The sequence below is a fragment of the Amblyomma americanum genome, chromosome 4 (assembly GCF_052857255.1).
Source record: "Amblyomma americanum isolate KBUSLIRL-KWMA chromosome 4, ASM5285725v1, whole genome shotgun sequence".
Lineage (NCBI taxonomy): Eukaryota > Metazoa > Arthropoda > Arachnida > Ixodida > Ixodidae > Amblyomma > Amblyomma americanum.
Window position 1 is genome coordinate 220,904,407 of NC_135500.1, and position 12,990 is coordinate 220,917,396.

Below are 12,990 nucleotides of genomic sequence, written 5' to 3' on the forward strand. Positions count from 1 at the left end.
GCACAGTAGTTGAGTTCCTTTTACCCCTTTCTCTTCCCTGATGTCAGCCCGAAGGGGAAAGGTAGAAGTTGTTGGATGCCGACGTCTTGAGGTTCTAAACTTGCTCAGTCACATTACTCGTGGAACTTCAGGAAGTAAACTGTTTAATCACACATAAAATAGTTAAGACAGAACGGAAGGTACAACAAGGAAAACAACTATGTACATAGTGATTGATCCGCAGAGTGACCAGACGAAATCAACCCCCGGTCCCACCAAAACGTCTTCTTTTAATCCCTAAGTCCCCGCCCTCAGTGGGGACACCAACCAATTAGGTCAAAACACAAGCACGCATCCAATCAAGGACCGGGGAAAGGAAAACACATCCAATAAAACACATGGGAGAGGAAAACACATTGAAAAAGAGACAGAGGAGCGTAAAACACGCCCAATCAAAGATTGGGGAGAGGGGACAGGTCATTGTCACGAATACTAACAATTCCCCTCTCGGATCACTCCATCCTCCCCCGCGGGGCGGCATGATTACTCGCTTAAAGAGCATGCGAGGGCCGCACAGATTGTCGAAAGCCGTGCCACTTAAGCGCCATCGCTCCCCAATTCTTCCTGATGCCCCACGTGTACAGGAAGTGCCTGGCAGTCATATGGGGCTGATAAGCGCTCACAGTGAACATGAGGAACGCGTCTTCAAAATTGCCTCCTAGCCACACACTGAACGACCGCCGCCCGGGTAATGGCCTTGGGCAGCGTCGCCGCGGTAGGGATGAAAGGCGACGCGCCTTCGTTGCTGCTTCTCGGAGCGGGCTGCGAACAATGGGGCCCGGCCAAGCTGGGTCGTCTGCGCACCCCGAACTCCCCTCCGTCGCCGTCCGCTTGACTCGTTAGTTCCATGTGAAGTCAAAAGGAAATGGATCACAGCGTACGCACTCTTGTCCACATACAGGCGGCGTTCCGTACGTGATTACTTGAGGCTCCGGATGTGTCCAAGCCAGCCGTGCACGACACCTCCCCACCAAGTGTGCTGCATAACATCTTGGAATGAAGCACACACAGAAAACCGAAACAGACCAACGTGCCGCGGGCCCGGAGCCGAAGAAGCACCATCTGCCGCTGCCGAACCATATGCGTTGCCAAAGCCTCAGGGTACACCTCCATACATGACATAACTCCAGGCCCCGGATACCCCCACGCCTCTAGTTGGCAGCTACGAGTCGCGACATTGCATCGGCATTAGCGTTTTGCTCCCCCTTTTTGTGCTCGACCCGGATATCGAATCTCTGCAGAGCGAGTGCCCAGCGTGTCAGCTTGGCGCTGTGCGGACTACTCAGAGTCAAATATTTGAGCGGGTTATGGTCCGTTATGACCCTAATTTGTGCGCCACACAACCAGACTTCAAGTCGCCCTAATGCCCAAATGATGGCATAAGCCTCCTTCTCGATAGTCGCCCAGCGGGTCTGAGCCGGGCTTAGCTTTTTGCTCAGAAAAGCTATAGGCTGCTCGCGGCCCTCGTCATCGCACTGGGCAAGGCAGGCACCCACCGCGTAGTCCGAAGCATCGGTTGCGAGCACGAACTCCTTACTTGGGTCAGGCGCATGAAGTGAGGATGCGCTCTTCAAGCAAGCTTTCACCTCATCAAAAGCTTTCTGCGCCTCGTCATCCCATGGGAGCCGCTGCGGTGTCCGCCTGTTAGTTAAGCTCGTCAGTGGGAGCACGACGCGAGAATAGTCGGGGACATATTGTCGGTAATAGTTAGCTAAGCCCAGAAAGCTTCTGAGCTCCTTCTTTGTTTGGGGCCTCGGCATCTCGTCTATTGCCTTGACCTTTCCTGGATTAGCGCTGTGCTTCCCCGACCCAACCACATGGCCCAAAAATTCGACTTCTCGTCTCGCGAAATGACATTTGCCTGCGTTCACGGTGAACCCGGCGGCTGCGATCGAAGCGAGCACCGCCCGAACGTGCCTCAAATGCTCCTCCCAGGTGTCTGAATAAATCGCGAGGTCATCTATGTAGGCGCATGCGTACTCGCGGTGCGGTGCTAGTACCTGGTTTATGACCCTCTGAAATGTCGAACTCGCATTTCGAAGGCCGAAGGGCATGACCCTCCATGCGTACTGCCCCACCGGAGTGACGAATGCCGTGAGGGCCTGTGCCTGCTCGTCAAGGGATATTTGCCAATAGCCTCTCAGCATGTCTATTAGGCTGATGAAGTTGGCCTTCGCTACTCGGAACAGCAGCTCTGACGGTAGGCTCATCGGAAAGGCGTCCTGCTCGGTTATCGCATTCAACTTCCGATAATCGCAGCACAGGCGCAGCCCCCCATCTTTTTTAGCGACGCAAACCACTGGGTGAGCATGAGGACTCTCAACGGGATATATTAGTCCCCACTCCAGGAGCTCATCTACTTGCCTCTCCACTTCCTTCCGATACGCCATCGGGACCTTGTACGCATGGCCAGCCCGTGGCTGAGCACCCTCCTTTAGCACGATTTTGTGCGCTCCTAGCGTGCATTTGCCGGGCCTACTGCTGAAAACCTGGCCATTCTCCTCGATCAGTGCCTCTAGATCTCGGCGCTGCGCTTCGTTCAAATGTTCGAGAGCACCCGGCGGCAGCGCGTCGCCTGGCACTGAGCGCATGGGGAACGTGGGCACGTCGCCGAACTCCGCGTCGCCCTCGAATATCACCCCTACTACATTCACCCGTGCGTGGTATGCTCTGAGCTTGTTTGCGTGTACAGTCCGACATGCGCCATTGTCGAGCTTGATCAGATAACTGTACGGGCGCGTCTTCCGCATTACCGTCACAGGCCCCGTCCACTTGGACATCAACTTTCCCTCGCCATCCCTTTCAAGCAACAACACCTGCTGCCCATCTGTGAAGTGTTTATCGACAGCGCGCAAGTTGTATTGTCCAGTGTACCTGCGTTGCGCTACCGTGCTGTTGTCACTAGCCTTTGCGTTTGCCTCGGCCAGCTTCTCGCGCAAAGCTGACAGGTACTCTGCCGCCGGCGTTGCCAAAGAATCTGGTACTGCCCAGTCTCCCGTCCAAGTTTTTTGGAGAATGGATAGCGGTCCGGTCGGTATTCTGCCATACATTAACTCAAACGGCGACTGCCCGGTCGTCTCATTAGGGACCCCTCTGTAAGCCCAGAGCAAGAATGGCACAAGCCTATCCCAGTCACGTCCGTGCTCCTGAATAATCTGGAATAGCATGGATTTGAATGTTCCATTCCAGCGCTCGACTAGACCGTTGCTTTGAGGGTGGTCCGGCGTGGAAAACCTCGGAGAGGCGCCCAATTTTCTGAGAAGCTCTTGTGTAAGCTTTGCGGTAAAATTTGTGCCCTGGTCACAGCACACTGTTTCAGAGACTCCCAGGCGCGCGAATATTTGCAAAAGAGCCTCACACGTGGCCTTAGCGGTCAGCGCTTTTAAACACACGATTTCGGGCCAACGGGTGTTCATGTCCACTACACAAAGTGCATAGCGGTGCCCTCGAGCTGACAGTGGTTCTATCGGTCCTATGCAGTCGATGTTTACCACTTGGAATGCGGCCTCTGGTCTAGCGATCGGCGCGATCGGCACTCGATCTGCTGTGCGTGCACGCGACTTCACCTGACATGAGTGGCATGAGCGGCAGTACTGCTTCACGTCGCGTGTGACCCCGGGCCAGAAGAATGAAGCCTTTATCCGCTGAAGCGTTTTCCGCTCGCCGAGATGACCTGCCCACACTGAGTCGTGCGCCATTTTTAACACCTCTGCGTGTCGCTCGGTTGGGAGGACAAGCTGAGTACATGGATGCCCAGCAACAGGCTCCTGGTGGAACAAAAGCTCGTCCCGGACCGCCATGCCGTGTGTTCCCTCTCTAGCCTGAGCCCACGCTTCCTGGAGTGATTCGTCTCCAATCTGCGCCTCGCGAAACCGTTGCCGCGTCGTCTGTGCCACCGCGGTTTCCCCTTCGCTGCAATCTGCTGCTACCGCGCCCGCTAGAACCTCGTCAACCCGCTTCTCCCTCTCTTCGATTTCTTCGTCAGAACCCTCGGCTTCTCCCTGTTCTTGCGCATGGACACGATCGCTCAGAAGCTGTTCATAGTCTTCGGGAGTGATTAACGCGCTTATCCCAGTTATAAGCTCGTCTGTGACTGCACACAGTATGCCCCGCTCCGACGGGTCAAATGATACTCGCGGTGCTCCCTGAGTTGTTACTAGGGGAACGTACGCCAGCTCCGCGACAACCTGCTTTCCGAAAGCCCCGGTGAGTTTTATTGTTGCCCCCGCGCATTCATATCGCGGCACGAGCGACCTGCGGATGACCGTGATGTCGGCCCCTGAGTCAATGCGCGCACTTATAGCGTTCCCGCTACTCAACAAAGTCACCTCTCCGGCGCTGACCTTCTCCTCCGCGGGCTGCCTTTCCACTGAGCCGTGCACTGTCTCCCTGTCATGCAAGGGGACCGATATTCGGGCGATTACTGATTTCTGGTCTGCGCGTCCACCCCCCATGTCTGGCTTTTCCGCGGTTTGTCTTTTCGGGCAAAATCTTGCGATGTGCCCATGCCCGTGGCAATGGAAACACTGTCCACGTCCCCGGGGCCGCGTGTTTGGTCGGGACTGGGTTCCGTCGCGCTGTGTTACCTCGACTGCCTCGTTCGTCGCCACCACCGCGCTCGCTGCTTTCCCGACCTTATATCTTCGGCTTTCGTCGTGGTTTTCTGCCAGCGTGACAATCTCACTAGGTTTTAGGAACCCTGGCTTATCATTTAGAGCAACGTGCGCTCTCGCCTCTGCACTGAGGGCTTCCTTTAGTCGGTCCGCGACGGCTAGCAGTTTGAACGCCTCTAACGAAGTTACCTGACAGCTGTTTAAATAGTATTCCAGGTAGTTCTGCAGGCGTACGGCAAACTGCTCCCACGTCTCATTTGGGTTTTTGTTCGCGGATGAGTAAAGACGCTTGTATTCGGCCGCAGTGAGCCTCAAGCCATCTAACACTTTAGCTTTCAGGAGTGCGTACTCGCTCCTTTCCTCTGCGGACAACCGCGTGAGTAGCATGCGTGCCCTCTCGCTTAGGTGTGGCAAAACTAGTCCAGCCCACCACTGGGTTGGAGCTTCGTATGACCCCAACGTGGCCTCTACGTCCTCGAACCACCCTGGTACCAGGGCTTCTTGAAGCGGCATCGGCGTGAGGACGCCTTTCATAAGGTTAGCAAATTTCAACCTTCTGTCCTCGTCCATTCTTCCGCTCGCTCCCGCGCTCTCACCAAGCCCACCCGCTGTTCCGCTCTGCTTAAGATTCAGCCTTGTATTTTCCAAAGCCAACCGCTCCTTTTCCATCGCTAGTTCAGCAATTCGTAATTGCACTTGCAACTCGGTCATTTGTTGCACCGGCGCGCTAACTGTCAGACGGTACGTCGAACCCTCATTTGCCTGACCCGCGGCTGCCAACTCTCCGTTTCCTGCCCCGTTCTCCATCTCTTTCTGTTTAACACTGTCACTTCTCAAAACCCAAGGCTTTGGCATAAGCACAAACCCGACAGAAACAGAAAGGTACTCGCCCGGCTACCGAAGCTCCGCTTTACGAGGCTGCCGGTGCCCCAGCATGGAAGACTGGCCCGGAAGTTGGTCGCTGCGCCGCACGGTCCCGGTTGGAACTCGTCTCCTTGATCCGCGTCGTCGTCGGCTCCTCCTGATCAACAGCGCCCTCCTTGACTCTGGTCACCTGGTTCCTTCAGCTGCCCGCTGACTTGGACCTTCAGCGTCACGTCGGCGTTGACCAGCTGTCACTCTTGAAATCTTCTCCTCTGGACGTGCCACGCTATAGCTCGTCCGCCGCCTTGTACTTCCGCCCTCCTTCAGTTGCCTCGAGTAGGAAGACGTCGCATTTCTGTCGACTGCGCCAGTTGAGTTCCTTTTACCCCTTTCTCTTCCCTGATGTCAGCCCGAAGGGGAAAGGTAGAAGTTGTTGGATGCCGACGTCTTGAGGTTCTAAACTTGCTCAGTCACATTACTCGTGGAACTTCAGGAAGTAAACTGTTTAATCACACATAAAATAGTTAAGACAGAACGGAAGGTACAACAAGGAAAACAACTATGTACATAGTGATTGATCCGCAGAGTGACCAGACGAAATCAACCCCCGGTCCCACCAAAACGTCTTCTTTTAATCCCTAAGTCCCCGCCCTCAGTGGGGACACCAACCAATTAGGTCAAAACACAAGCACGCATCCAATCAAGGACCGGGGAAAGGAAAACACATCCAATAAAACACATGGGAGAGGAAAACACATTGAAAAAGAGACAGAGGAGCGTAAAACACGCCCAATCAAAGATTGGGGAGAGGGGACAGGTCATTGTCACGAATACTAACAATTCCCCTCTCGGATCACTCCATCCTCCCCCGCGGGGCGGCATGATTACTCGCTTAAAGAGCATGCGAGGGCCGCACAGATTGTCGAAAGCCGTGCCACTTAAGCGCCATCGCTCCCCAATTCTTCCTGATGCCCCACGTGTACAGGAAGTGCCTGGCAGTCATATGGGGCTGATAAGCGCTCACAGTGAACATGAGGAACGCGTCTTCAAAATTGCCTCCTAGCCACACACTGAACGACCGCCGCCCGGGTAATGGCCTTGGGCAGCGTCGCCGCGGTAGGGATGAAAGGCGACGCGCCTTCGTTGCTGCTTCTCGGAGCGGGCTGCGAACAATGGGGCCCGGCCAAGCTGGGTCGTCTGCGCCCCCCGAACTCCCCTCCGTCGCCGTCCGCTTGACTCGTTAGTTCCATGTGAAGTCAAAAGGAAATGGATCACAGCGTACGCACTCTTGTCCACATACAGGCGGCGTTCCGTACGTGATTACTTGAGGCTCCGGATGTGTCCAAGCCAGCCGCGCACGACAACAGTTGTCATATCCACCAGTGCACTTTTATTTGCGCAGCATATGCTCACTGCATGTCATATAGTTAATCATTGTTCAACAGATTCAATACACTTTCATAGTCGACTTAGTTTTAAATGTTGGTGAGACTTCCTGCGTGCTGCATCCCGGGCCTTATTTAAGCCTTTGATATAAAAGTGCATTCGTGTAACTACATAAAATCCAATCATACTTGCTGTCAGTGTTTTTCTGTGTTCATCGCACCCGATAGCTGCCATCTCTTTGGTATGTATGACTGCCAGTATATCCATGATGCTGTCTTTGTGGAGCTTGTAAGAGCTAGAACACCCTGTAAATATGTCCTCAAGGTCAGTAATAAACTTGAAAAGTTTCACAGAGGGATACAATACGCCACCGAAGTCACAGGCACTTGTGAACTGTGCTGCATCCAAGTTCCTCCCTTCTGAAGCAGGGAGTAGAAGCTCGTTCGTGCAGTCAATCGACTTTAAAACGCACTTCCTTGCCAACTTCTAGGAAGCCGTCTGCATGTTCATGTATTGGAACATGTCTACAGCTCACGCCGCCTCGCGGCATAATAATGTAACTAAAGCATATGAACAGTTGTACTACAATTTTTCTCAAACTGAGCAATAACGATCAGTAAGTAATTGGTTTTTTTTTCTGGGGGGGGGGGAGGAAATGGCGCAGTATCTGTCTCATATATCGTTGGACACCTGAACCGCGCCGTAAGGGAAGGGTAAAGGAGGGAGTGAAAGAAGAAAGGAAGGCAGAGGTGCCGTAGTGGAGGGCTCCGGAATAATTTCGACCACCTGGGGATCTTTAACGTGCACTGACATCGCACAGCACACGGGCGCCTTAGCGTTTTTCCTCCATAAAAACGCAGCCGCCGCGGTCGGGTTCGAACTCGGGAACTCCGGATCAGTAGTCTAGCGCCCTAACCACTGAGCCACCGCGGCGGGGCAATAACGATCATTAAAAACGTGTTTTCAACAAGTTTGCACATTTTTTCTGCAATGACTTTGCGCGTAAACCGGACTGGTGGATGTGTCTATCGGTCAGTCTACTTGAAGCAGACGGGGCCGCTCTCCGAAGAGGACGCTAAAGAGATATGCGATTATTCTTTTATTATTGATGCTAAACTGTACATGCTTCTCGAATGTGCTCGTCAAGACGGTCCTGTAAACATAAGAAAGAATACGAAAGACTGTAATCGATATGCGCGAAATGCGATACGGCTAATATAGGAGGTATTCACATGACGTCATCTGCAAGGGGCGCTAGTGGCCGGCGCGGCATTCGCCATGTTGGTGGTAGCGCGCGCGGCAGCCGCAGCATTTACCTGGCTTGTGATGTGTGAAATGTGAGTGCATTTAGCGTCTCGCCGCAGATCATTTCTGTCCGACCCGTAACACCGTGTGACTGAGTGGATACGCCGTGAACTGCGCGATGCAGAAACAGCGGGCACGCTGAAAATGTTACATTTTGTGAAAACGTCGACCCGTAGGAATGTGCAGGTGCCGGCGTGGTGTGCGACGTACTACAAGACGGCTGCCGTGCGTTGAATTCATCGATATTGAGGTCCGCCTTGTGCACGGCGTAAGTTTGCCGACAGGCCGAGGAATTAAAGTATGCAAATCTATGAGAGGGTGCAATTGCTTGACAAGCGGTCGAGCCGAACATCCGTGTTGAGGGTGCCGACGGCCGAAGTGCCGTTTTTCACCTAGGTGAGTAGTTAAACGTGTATGTTCGTTTAGCTAGCTTAACTTGTCATCTCTGTCTGCTGAAAGTGACGTGTTACTACTGAATGTAGCGGAATTGCTGCACATCGCGTTGCTGCCAACCGGCCTACAGATTCCAGGTACTGTGCACTCGAAGCAAGGCTACGTTTCTTCAATCAAACATGCAAAACATTCTTGCTGTCTGCCATTCGTGCTGCGCGAGTGCATGACAGTATTTGCTCGACCATTTTGTCGCGTAAACAAAGCAGCTATGACACAATATGCCTTTTTTGCTGAAACAGTGAGTATTCGGCGGTTCGCGGACTACAGCCGCTGGAAATATGAGTTTCAGCAGCGTCCGCTTAGGAATATGGGTAATTAATCATGTGCTGTGTTATCCACTATGTGTGCTGCATGAATAGCTGACAGTTATGAACTGATATTAAAAGCTGCAAGTCGTTTACATTCTTGCGTGCAATGCAGCCGGCCAGTTTTGCTGCAGAGTTGCGGCACGCAGCTCAGTTAAATCACGGCACAGAATTCTGCTGGAAACTTTATGCACAATAAGCATTCTACAAAGAAAATTGCACGTTGTCTCATTTAACAACGTGCAAAGATGTTACGGATCACCAACAACACAGGCCGGATACCTCACGGCGCACCGTGACACTGCGCGAGCTTTCGCGAAACGACCACAAACATGGCGCGTTTGCCGCGGCGACGCTTTCGCCGTCTGGTAGCGCGGCCTCAGTGAATACCTCCTATACACTGCAACAGGAAAACACATGCGTGCCATTGAACCTGCTGTCTGCCGTACGTGGTACTCGGAGACGGCGAGAAACCTAAAGACAGGAGCGAGCTTTAATCCTGCAAGGAATAAAATCAATTCGCAACATGCCGGTGTGTTTGTTCTGAGAGTGTAGAGATAAAAAAGAATGTAGGCAAAAGAGTTGATGTAACTAATACAGCAACAGAAGAACACATTTTTTAACCATCATGCCAGCCGTCTTAACGCCCGTCGAGGAACCCAACGACAGCGACAGGTATTAATCTCTAAAATCAAGGTGCTAATTAAGATCCGTCATCGTCAGCACGGCAGAATGCGGCATCTGTCGATCGTGAACCCCAACAGTGTTATTCGGGTCGCGGCGATCTGTGCCTTCTTCGGGTTCAAAGTGATTCCCGCGGACCTCAGCATCTCTAGGACGTCCCTCAAGTGGCGCAGGTGTTCCTCGAACGTTTTCCAGTACACGATGTCGTCTAGGTACGCGAGCGCATGTTGCCACTTCGCATCTCCCAGAACACGGTCTATTAGGCGCTGATAAGCAGCGGGTGCTCCTACCAAACCAAAAGACATTCTCTTGAACTGGAAAAGGCCTCTGTGACAAGTTAAAGCAGTTTTCTCCTTGTCCCGCTCATTCATTTCAACCTGAAAGTATCCGCGGCTAGCATCGAGCGTTGTGAAGTACTTCGCCCCACCTAGGTTGGACACTAGGGAAGAAATGGTTGGTAGAGGGTAGGCGTCTTTCCTCGTAACCTCATTCAGCTTGCGGTAGTCCACGCAAAGTCGATATGTATCGTCTTTCTTTGGAACCAAGACTACCGGGAAGCCCCAAGGGCTGTTAGACCTCTCAACAACGCCAGTGTCGATAAGTTCGTCTAAGGCGCTGTCCAGTGCTTTTTTCTTGGCCAAGCTAATTGGTCTAGAATTGCACTTCCAAGGCAATGCGTCACCCGTGTCTATTCGGTGCCTGACTAGGGTAGTGAGGCCCGGGCGGTCAGTGAATGTCGCGTTGTACTCGTAGAGGAGCGATGACAAACGTGCCTTCTCCCTCTCCGTCACGCTGTTCACTTCCGACAACAAGGGGTGCGCTGACCTTCCCTGCGCGGCAGAGCAGCTTTCTACCGCGGCAACCTTTTCCCTGCCCTCTCCCTCAGCGGCGATGGTCCGCTCGCCTCCTGGATCTCGGGCTGGCGGGGTGGATTTGTCACGGTCTCCCCCCGCTCGCGCCGCGTTCGGAGTCTGAATGGTCTGCGACGCCGCGGGCGCTTTCGCGAAAGGCTTCAAGGCGCCTGCCGTGCGCTCCCTGTAGCCTCCGCTGCTGATGTCTATCACAATACCTGTCTTGGCTAGGAAGTCTCGTCCAAGAATTACAGGAACGGATAAACAGGGAAGATGAACGAGGCGTTGTCGCCGCACGCGTCTTTCCCAGCGAACCACTATCCCAGCTGCACCGCTTGACTGCGCTGTGCCGCTCGCGAGGCGAAAAGTGGTATCGCACTCTCTCAGCCGGATTTTGTTCTCGCGGAGATGGTTTAACACCTCGTCACCAAACAGAGAAGCGCTTGCTCCTGTATCTAGTAACGCGGTGAATTTCTTTCGAGCTATCGTTAGCTCAATGAACGGCGCCGACAGGTCAACAGAATTTCCTACGCGACATGCCAAAGGCGCTAGAAAACCAGGGTTTTCTGTGTACGCCGCGCGGGATCGAAGGTGGATCACCGGCGGCTTTGGCCGTTTCCCGACCGTGTTTGGACACGGGCGGGAGGGCGGCCACACTCGCGGGCGAAGTGCCCCGGCTGGTCGCACCGGTAGCAACGGTTACCAGGGCCCCGACGGGCTAGGCGCTGGTCGCCCCGTTCCGGTCGGTCATCTCGAACACTCGCGGCGGGGATGGTGGGGGCCGCGTGTCGGCCTCGCGATCTCGCCTCGGTTCGTTCCGCTCTGCGGCAGCGTGTGCTGTTTGCAACGCGTAGCTGAATGGGTCCAAAGCGCGGTCGGACAACTCCCAACCCCTTGGGACACGCTCGTCAGCAAACTGTGCTGACGCTTCAGCTCTAGATGGACTGCGCGCTGAGCTGGCATTCCACGCGCAGCGCGGCTCAAGTGACAGCGATGCGGGTGGGGGCGGCCGATACGCTCGCGCAGAGAGGATGTCTCCCTGAATGCGCTTCGCCTCAGCTGCCAGCTCATCCAAATCTCTGAACCTGACTCCTCTCAGGTAAGCCGTGACAGTCGGGTGCGCTTGTCTCGTGACACGCTCAGCTTTCTCCGTGTTCGTGGCACGAGGGTCAGCGAGGCGATAAAGTTCGTCCATCGCTCGGACGTACTCTAATACCCTAGTTACACGGCCGAGACTCGTCGGGGTGCTGGGTTCGGAGCTCCAGCTCTCTCCTCAAACGCCAGTCATAGTTTGCGGGAAGGAATTCGTCGCGGAAGCTTGCGCAAAACTCCTCCATTGTCCTCGCTCGGTTTCCGGCTGTCGGTACCAGCGGGCCGCTTGCTTCGTCAAAGAAACAGGCACAACACGCGCGAGCATTTCGGCGTCTGCGATTCCTGTCACTTGCTGATAATGCAGCAGACGGTCGAGGTACTCGTTTGCTCCCGTACTGTCGTGGTACCCCGTGTAGGTAGGCAAGTCTATCCTAACACGTGGTGACTGGGCCGTGGCTTGCAAATTGTTTTGCAAAATACCCGCTAGACTCTGCATAACGTGCATTGCGTTCTGCAAGAGCACCTCGGATTATTGCGGACTAACGCCCCCGGAGTTGGGCGCAGCCGCTGATGGCGTCGAATGATGAGGCCTAGGTGCCTCATTGTTCGCGCCGCGGAGCGGCGAGGCGCTCGATGTGGAGCCCCCCATGCCAGGCCTAAGTCCTACCAACACGTCAGGGGATGTTACTCGGCTATTCCGTGTGGAACGCCCAAGATTCACAAATTCAAACCCTTCCAACGGCGCGTCAAGTAGGGAGCCCTGGTTATGTGCCGCTGGCTCTGACAGCATAAACAAAGACTGCAAGTCACTCCTGTCGGCTGCCATCCTTTGTTAGGGCGACGGTAGTCGTTCGCTCCAACAAAGGTCACTGCTCAATTGCCTAGTTCGCCCCACGTTGGGCGCCAAGGTATGGGGTCACTCTGCGTCCAGCTGGCCGGGAAGGCGAGCTTCCGTGCAAGCTACACGCAGGCGTTATTCAAGTACGCAACACGTTTCCCCAACCCGTGGCGCAGAGTCGCAGCCACGGCAGGTCCGGACGAAATAGGCAACGGCAGGGCACGCTAGGAAATAGTTTATTATCCTAACGCGAGGTAAAGCACACTGCGGAAGAATGTTTTATCCGTAAAATAGATGTTCAGCAGCTCACCAGGTCGTTGACGTCGTCTGGCGTTGGTGTTCGGGGGCCGGCGGGAAGCGGAAGGGGTCCGTGGGGCAGTTAGTGTGATAGCGCGACGCTGTGCTGGGAGGTTATCGCGGCCTATGACGAACCATGATTCCGTGCTCTGTTATCACGCCGCTCGGGCCTATATATATATCCTGTGTGCGTTTGAATAAACGTTCTTCGCTCGTCGTCCACGTCTGGCGTCAGTCATATCATCTGGCGACGAGGCACTTCG